A 275-nucleotide genomic window follows, 5' to 3' on the forward strand; every position below is an offset into this window, starting at 1 on the left:
GTGTTTATTTATTTTTAGTAGTTTCCTTTAATAGAACAGTTCAGCACCGCGCGTCCTCTGAATGCATCGCTGGGTTTACAGCGTCGGGATGAATTAGATCCCGGTGACAATTACGGACGTGCCCCCTGCGGAGCCTTCAGGGGAGGGGAAGGAAAGAGATGTGGATATTTGGGCTAAAATAGCTGCATTTTGGCTCAGGGGGAAAGCTGCTCGCAGGGTGTGGAGGTGTGCAGACGGCTCGGGGGGCGGCGGGGGGGATCATACATCCGCCAGCG

This window comes from Eurypyga helias, unplaced genomic scaffold (assembly GCF_000690775.1).
Source record: "Eurypyga helias isolate BGI_N326 unplaced genomic scaffold, ASM69077v1 scaffold23751, whole genome shotgun sequence".
Classification (NCBI taxonomy): Eukaryota; Metazoa; Chordata; class Aves; order Eurypygiformes; family Eurypygidae; genus Eurypyga; species Eurypyga helias.